This window comes from Lactuca saligna, chromosome 4, assembly GCF_052625555.1.
Source record: "Lactuca saligna cultivar CGN05327 chromosome 4, ASM5262555v1, whole genome shotgun sequence".
Lineage (NCBI taxonomy): Eukaryota > Viridiplantae > Streptophyta > Magnoliopsida > Asterales > Asteraceae > Lactuca > Lactuca saligna.
The window spans coordinates 314,169,886-314,177,737 of NC_136420.1; the positions used below are offsets into that span (position 1 = coordinate 314,169,886).

General features: G+C 33.9%; 1 pseudogene; it reads right to left on the bottom strand.

Annotated features, from left to right (window-relative positions):
• Positions 1 to 4,603: 4,603 nt before the first annotated feature.
• On the bottom strand, positions 4,604 to 7,430 carry LOC145043998 (receptor-like protein kinase FERONIA pseudogene; annotated as a pseudogene).
• Positions 7,431 to 7,852: the final 422 nt, after the last annotated feature.

Below are 7,852 nucleotides of genomic sequence, written 5' to 3' on the forward strand. Positions count from 1 at the left end.
ATAGAAATATACTTAACTTTTAACAATAATAACAACGTACTTATGTTTATTATCAATTTAATCAATATTATCAACAAACCACCTAACTTTTAACCATAATGGAAATGTACTTTTGTTTATTATCAATTTAATCAATATCATCAACAAACTACCTAACTTTTAATTATAATAGCAACGTACTTTTGTTTATTATCAACTTAATCAATATTATTAACATAGTACTTAACTTTTAAACCAGAACAACATACCTCTTGTTGTGTACTATCCGATTGGGTGGATTGGGAAGATGGTGTCCCAGAAATCACAAAATGTCTATCTGATGCCCCTATGCCATAAATATCACCCTTCTTCTTTCCTTTTCTCCTAAGTTGGGTTTCCTCCCATACCCGCACATCATCTTTACTATTTGAAGAGTCTTCTCCTTATTTTTTGACCAAGTCCTGTAGATACGCCTCCTACAAATAACCAAAACAGTATCATTGTCATGTACAAAAATATTGAGACAATCAATATATATATATATATATATATATATATATATATATATATATATATATAAATAATAAAAGATAAGTTACTTGTGCTTCTTTGGTAGTTTGTGAGCAATATTTGAATACACGCACATACACATACACATACACATTCAAATACACAAACATACACATACACATACATATTCACATTCAAATACACACACATACACATATGTACTTACATACACATTCAAATACACATACACATACACATACACATTCAATTACATACATACACATACATATACATACACATATACATTTACATACACATCCACATTAACGTACATACACATACATACATACATACATACATACATACATACATACATACATACATACATACATACATACATACATACATGCATACATACGTACATACATACATACATACATATATACATACATACATACATAAATTCATAAATACATATACACATACACATATGCATACATATTGCCCTTTATTATAATCATTTTTAATATTTATAAATTAAAAATATATTATTTCACCTTATTGATGTGTTAAACGTAGTTTTTATCCTTTAATTGTTCGTTTGTGTTTTAAACACATTTGTTACAATTATTATATATTATTATGATGATTATAAATATTATTATTAATGGTATTATTAGTATGATTTTTAATTGTTCGTGTCTTAAATATGTAAGAAAAAATGATCCAAAAAAAATTTAAGAGTCGAATAATGAAAAATAATAATAATGAGAATAATAATAATAATAATACTGGAAATTATAAATCCATCGCTATTTCGTAACTATTTTCGTCCATAGCTATTTCGTAGCTAATTAGCTACACAATACCTACGGATGTTAGCTCGTAGCTATTCCGTAGCCATTCCATAGCTAATGAGCTACGGAATAGCTATGAATTCACATCCATAGCTATTCCGTTGCTAAATTAGGGCGTCCCATTTTGTAGCTGATTCGTAGCCATTACATAGCTAATTAGCTACGGAAATTTTCCTTAGGAAAACCCCATATTTTGTAGTAGTGATAAGATGTTTGCCAGCTTAATGTTTTTTGATATTGTGATGGAGAAAAGGAACATTATCATCTACATTAGGGGAATATGAATCGGCTAGATACTACCCTTCGGCTAGAGGTATTTGACATTGTGATGGAGAAAATGAACATTATCATCTAGAACAGGGGAATATGAATCGACTAGATATTGCCCCTCGGCTTGAGGCACAACCTCAGTGTGGAGCTTCTATAGAATGATTATAGAAATAGCAAAGCCTTGGATTACGTAATCCCTAATAAAGTTAATCTCAATAAAGCTCTTTCCATTTTGTTTAGCAGTTTAGCTTGAGAGTATTCAACTTGATATTTATGCTCTCCTCTAATGAAATCTCTTGTCTTTTGACATCATCATGAAGAACCAGAGGAAAAGGACCGATGAAAAATAAGTTCGTTGGGCTGAGGAACTTAATAGAGCATAAATTAGAATAGAATTCTTGAATACTAGAAATAAATTTAAGATCTTAGAGACTATGGTAAAGTAAGTTTTTCCTTATTCTTTATACTATCAATTGTGATATATATATATATATATATTTATTTATTTTCTATGTTGTGTGTGTACGGTTGTGGTTGTGTTGTGTGTTTGTGTGTGGAAAATATATATATATATATATATATATATATATATATATATATATATATATATTCAACAGTAATATATAAGTACTTGGTATATGATTCTCTTAGCAATATATTCACATTTAATCGATGACTGATTTTCTTTAAACCACTTATAAAGTTATTGATATTTAATAGTGTACTATTTGTTTTATGATTATATAGGTTTTACTCGAGTGTTCCATAATTTTTGAAAAACGACAGACAAGAATTGTTGTTTCGTTTGTTTGTTTGTTTTTTTAAGTGGTCAAAGAGTTCTTATAAAATAGCTTTTATATTTTATATTTTATATTTTATATTTTTCATTTTCAATTCACATTTAAGAGATCATCATTTTGGGTTTTACGTAGCTTGCTATTATTTTTTCAGTGGAAAATGGAACACTCGTTTTAAAATGTGTAAATTTCACATCAAGGATGTGATAAGATTTATAAATTTAATTGCTTTACTTATTGTTGGTTAAATTTGATATGTTTTGGTTTCTCTTTTGTTGCTATCCAAGTGCCTTGTAGCTTGATAATGTTGCTATCCAAGTGCCTTGTAGCTTGATAATGCATCATAAGTTGCAACCCTTTGGTTGTGAATATATTATGTCAACAACATAACTCCAAGAGCAACCAAGTCTCAGAAAATGAATGTTAACGTGTCACACCACTAATAAATGTTCAATATTCAAGTTTACATTTGCTCCATTTTATGGATATGAATAAATGCAAGACATATCAATGCAATTTCATTTATATTTTTATATATATAGCATCCCACTTTTTTTTATTATTTTTAGAATATTTTACTTTTTATAACAATTATTAGTATATATTAGGATCGTCTCTGTATGTTGTGTATTTACAAAATTTCCAAAAACAAACCTCCATAGGTCGTGCTTAACACAACTTTTAAATTGATATCTATCATAGATAAGAAGTATAATATGTTGTTATTATGAGTAAGTTGATATAATGGATAAAAACTATTGTATCTTGTTACTATTAATTAAACTGATTACTATAATCGATAAAAACTCAAAGTACGTGGTTCTTATTAATATATTGCTATAATGGAAAAAGTATAGTATAATCTTATTATTGATTAAATTGATTGCTATAATGGATAAAAGCTCTCAAAGTGTGTCGTTATTATGAGTACATTGATATAATGGGTAGAAAGTATATTATGCTGTTATTACTGATTACATTGATTGTTATAAAAGATAAAAAATAAAAATAAATAAATAAATAAATAAAAACTCAAAATATGTTTTTCTTATGAGAACATTGCTATATTAGATAAAAAGTACAATATGTTGTTATGTATTAAATTGTTAACATGTTCCTATAATAAATAAAAGTACATTGTTATAACGGTTTTAAAGTTAACTAGATTTACTAACTATATATGTTTGTCTTATCTTTTTTTAGATATAAAAGTTGTGTCATGAAATAGGTAACATGTGAGAAAGCGAAGCATAAAGGGAGTTGAAAATGGCATAAATGCGAGGAAGGCAAGCCTAACTTAAGCAAACAAACAACGACTTTTTTCAACCAAAACAACTTGTCTTGTAATCCGCCAGACAGAAATTAGTTTTATGTTTCTAATTAGCCTAAACAATCAATAGTTGTATTTGACATTTTTCATGTAACATATTTGACACCAAATGGTACTGTGATCTAACACTTTTTATTATAATTAATTTATTATGTGATTATATGTTTAGCATATTTGTATCATACATTGTTTTTTCTTCATTTTTGAGCGAAAAAACACTTGATTTTTTTTTTAGTTTTTAATAGTTTACAAAAATTCAAACTACCATGAAATATTGACGGAACCATCTGTCATGAAAAGTAAACCAATCTGTCGGTACATGTCCATTGATAATCCGACTGTGTCGTGGTTTATCGATAAAGGGTCGGCAAATGTGTTTGTTGGTACTCCGTCGCTAAAAGTGTTGGATCGGTATCTGTGGAAAGTACGTTGGCAATGGGGTCAAAAAGGTGTTGGTAATGTGGTTAAAAAGGTCAAACAAGGATTGTAGTCATCGACCACTAAATCCATTGGAAAAGGGTTGGTAATATTTATTGACTACATTTTTATCCCACCAACCAATTTTCGTCGAAAATCCATCGGAAATGACCTTAACCAATGGAAACGACCGGAGATTCTAACACGTCTTTCTAACAGGGGAATTTGAAGGATCAATGATTTTAGGAGGTAAGAGTATTAAAATGCTACTTGTTTTATTCTTCTGTAAACTTTTGAAATGTCTCATTTGATTTTAAGTTTGTACCACAATGGGAGCCTTTAACTTTTGCCAAACATACCCACTAACCATGTATGAAACCATAAAAGTGAAAAGGAGTTATCCGATTGACACAACTACTCCATTCAGTGATGACTAGTGGACATTTGTATGTGAAACATTATAATAATACATAATTTAATCACACAATATTAATCAAATTAAAATCCACTCCAGCAACAACTTAACTGATAACTAGGCATCCAAACCTGAATTACTATACTTCAATTGATCATCCAAACCTAATTTACTATACTACCCCTGATCTTCATCGGGGTAAAACCGTTTCTGACACAAACACTTCATGGCTACTGCCATCAGTCGATGTCAATCCATGTTGTATTCCCACCCCAGTCGACGTCCCTTCTAACTCATAATTATACTCATACTCCTCAACTACACTCACATCCTCTTCTTTCACCGGAAACATAAATTCTTGATTTCCCGACATGCCACTACCACCTTTCATGTCACCTGACACCTCGCCATCTATCTTCTCAGCCGCCTCTTGTAACTGCAACGCAAACTCCAACCTCCAAACAACTTCATCCATCTTCGGACGTTTGCTCCCTTTCATTCTCAAACAACTATTTGCGACCTCACCAAACTTCATCAAACAATTAGGAGCAATCTCATCTCTTATTCTCTTATCAACTATCTCATGCAACGTCCCCTTTCCATAATTTTTCCTCCCCCATTCAGCCAAATTCATCTCTTCATCGGGAACCCCTTTGTTTATAACCGCTGGCCTTGAACACAAGACCTCTAACAATACAGCCCCAAATGAATACACGTCAGATTTCTCTGTAAGTTGTTGATATTTGTAATATTCAGGATCCATATACCCAAGTGTCCCTTTCACTGCTGTGCTAACATAATCCACCCCTTTCTCTTTTGGCCCTAACTTCGACAAACCAAAATCCGCCACTTTCGCCACAAAATTCTCATCGAGCAAAATATTAGTTGATTTCACATCACGATGAATAATGGCGCGATTTGCACCTGTGTGTAGATAATGTAACCCTTTCGCTGCACCAATGCAAATTTCTAAACGTCGTTTCCATGGTAAATGAGGTTTTTTTCCTTTGTATAAATGATCTTGTAATGTCCCGTTTGACATGTAATCATACACAAGTACCATTTCACCCTCCTCATCGCAGTATCCGATTAAGGACACAAGTTGGACATGGCGTAATTTTGAAAGCAATCCGATTTCTGTTTGGAATTCACGAAAACCTTGTTTGGATAACGCGTTTAGTCGTTTGATAGCGACAGCTGTTGTATCATTGTCGATGTACCCTATGTACACCATACCAAACCCTCCTCTCCCGATTACACGAGTTTCATCAAACTCTTTGGTGGCATCTTTCACTTCCTGAATTGTAAACCTGCGACACCTCCCAGACGGAAGGCCGGAGTCTTTTGATTTTTGTTCATCGGACTTGTCGCCGGAGCGTTTCACTCGCCGGAAAACGATAAAACCTAAAACTGACAACATGAGTACTAACGCTCCGCCAATACCGCCAATTATGGCCGCATATGGCGGAGATTTCTTTTTTCCGGTAGGGGATGGTGGTGGTGGTGGAGACGGTGGTGTAGGTTGGAGCTCCGGGTTGGGGCCAGCGAGACTTCTATTCATGCTAAGCTTGAAAACTTCCAAACCGTTCAAAAAAGCATCATTGTAGTCTTCAGTGTCCTCAAGGTTAGGAGTCATTGCGAGCCATAAGTCTTGTTTTCTTCCACTACCATCAGAATCATACATATATACGACATAATCCTTAAACACGGGAAATCCGGTACCTTGAGTCCAGTAAAACAGATCAGCATACTGTTCAGCCGTTTGATTATTAATAAAAATCTTAAATATCACCCCATATTTTCTCGTGTAGTCCGGTATAATACTACAAAAATGGAGCCTAAGCATGTAATAAAACCCGGAATCCACCGGAAGTAGCCACGTCAGATTGTAATATTCAGACAAGTTACCCATGCTTCTTTGCGTAGCGTAAACTACTTCAGGTGCGGTGTAATTCGGTGTCTCAGCAGTGTAGTTGATCGGATTCTTGTAAACCTGCGTGACGCCGGGTGCTGATAACAGGTATTGATAATCTTGGTCCCATAATCGATACATTCCAGTATCAGCAGTGGGCAGAATCTGTGATCCACCGACGTTTAACCGGTAAACATTCTCGAGACCAACGTCCTCTTCGATCATCGGTCCGGAACGTAGACCGATCCATTTCATCTTTTTTGATTTATAATATAAGTTTTCGGGTAGTGAAACGATTTCGATACCGTTAATGAAGGCGTAGGAGTTAGGGGAAGGGGTAAAAGTGACATTTAAGGATTGGGTATCGTTTACGTAGATAATGAATTCTTTGATAAAGTTGGGAACCGGGGGACTGCCAACAAGGTTAGTTCCTTGATAGGATGCGGTTAGGAAAGCGCTGAAGTTGGATAAGAGAGTGTAACCATTGGATGATACGGAGAAGTAAGATTGGTTTGCTTGGTGGCCGGAGTAGGTGGCAGGGTAGAAATAGAGGCGGAGGAATTTAGGGCCATTGGTCACCGGAAAAGTGTAGGTGAATGATGAAGTGTTGAAGAGTCGGGCGGTGTAATACGGGATTTCCGGGGTGGAGGGTTGGTGGTTGTTCGTGGTGGAGGTGAAGGAGGTGGTGGAGGGTATGAATTTGGAACGTTCATCGGTGTCCCATTTCCGTTGATCATTGGAAGTGACCGATGCACCACCGCAGTTGAGGAGGAAGTAGTCGGTTGGTTTGTATGTTTGGGCTGTGGTGGTGGTAGCGGTGGAGAGGAGGAGGAGGAAAGATAAGAGTGGTAAATGGTAGGTGAACATGGTGGTTGATAGATTTACTTGTTCCTTAATTTGGTGTGGTGCTCTGATCTTGTTATTGCTCCTTTATAAATTATTAAAGTAGATAGGGTTATACAGATAAAAAGATTGTTTTCATGACTATGAAAAATCTTGGTCTTCGCCATTTGCCTCTTAGCCAATAGGAACCATTTTGCATTATGGCATGTGTAACGTGCTTTTTAGATTTTTGTTGATTTATATGGACGTCATTTGGATTTTGTTTTAATGATGAAGGAGATACATTCTGTCACATTTGAATCTTTTTCGAAGTTGGCCATATATGATTTTGGTTAATTTATAATGTTATTTAAGTGAATGATTTACTACAAACAAGCAAAAATATACTTTATGAACTCCCCATGTTCATGTTGAAGTATGAGTAAGTTAGTGCTCATTAGAAATATAATATTGGATGTATTGAATGTTTATTTGTTCGATTATATTTTTTGCTAAATATTTCAAGCCAGCGTTTCCATCTCA